Here is a 1,205-nt window from a genome sequence, read left to right on the forward strand (position 1 = left end):
GGATTTAGTTGTGGTTCCGTGTGATTGGCCCCTTATACCCTTTTATCCGACTTGGATATGAGGGTAGTTTTTAGCGGATAATCCGAATTGAGGTGGGATTTTGTTTATTCATCCCAATATTTATATTTATATTTATGTGATGAAAAATGTCGGTTTTCTTTTTCAATTTTCTATCTCCTTTCTGTTTTGGCTTAATATATATGATATATATTGCCCCTCCAACATATAACAAAATACCTTTGACGCACATTTATTTCACCAAAAATATTATACTACCCTGCAAGCGAAGTCAAGCCGAACTACTACAATTAGGAGACACATGAAGCATTTTTTGTTATTCCATTGATTATAAACGCATGCGGCAGAAAGAGCTTAATAATGATTTAACTATTAAAGTAGCTTTGACAAGACGTTTAGTATTTTCAGGATAGATCTTGTTCAATGAGTTCAACTAAATTCAATATTTTCGATATAGAGAAATAAACTAACAATGTCATAAGTGGAACCAATTCAATAATAAAATTTTAAAAGTTAAATCCATCAAATTAAACTCACATCTATCCTCGCACCTCGACTAATCAAATAAATTAGATTATGGCCCGATAATAAATTATGACAATTAATGCCATCAATTTTTCATTGCCTCTCCTTTCATTTTTCACAAATGCTAACTTTTTCAACTAAGCGCTAATATGGAAAGATAATCAATGGAAAACAAGAAAAATACCTTACCTGACACCATCTCCTTTGGTTAAATTCTACCAAACCCAACCATATATATCCACATTAACAATAGTGAGAACCATAAACCTACTAATTCTGATACCCCACTTGGCTCGATGAGCTTATTGCTAATAGTTATGCCATAATCTCCTCTATAAATTCTCATTCTTGTTAAACCTCAAAAGGGTAAGAAATATCATGAGATAGTCAGTTCTATTAATGTTTGCTGGAACATCGTTGCTGTACGTTGAATCTGATGGCAAAACGTATATTCTGGAGGAAACTGCAATATCGAACCTATACCAGAAGCACAAATAAATACTGAAAGGATCTTGAGGGCAAAAAATATTGCAGAAAAAACAGTGCGGCAAGAAGCTGATGCTATATATGGAAATGACCAAAGTGATGCTGACAATATATATCGACAATTTTAAAGCTTATGGCAGTCCTTCTAGTTCATCCACTGAGACTGTCCTAGTTTC

The sequence above is a fragment of the Nicotiana tomentosiformis genome, chromosome 1 (genome assembly GCF_000390325.3).
Source record: "Nicotiana tomentosiformis chromosome 1, ASM39032v3, whole genome shotgun sequence".
Classification (NCBI taxonomy): domain Eukaryota; kingdom Viridiplantae; phylum Streptophyta; class Magnoliopsida; order Solanales; family Solanaceae; genus Nicotiana; species Nicotiana tomentosiformis.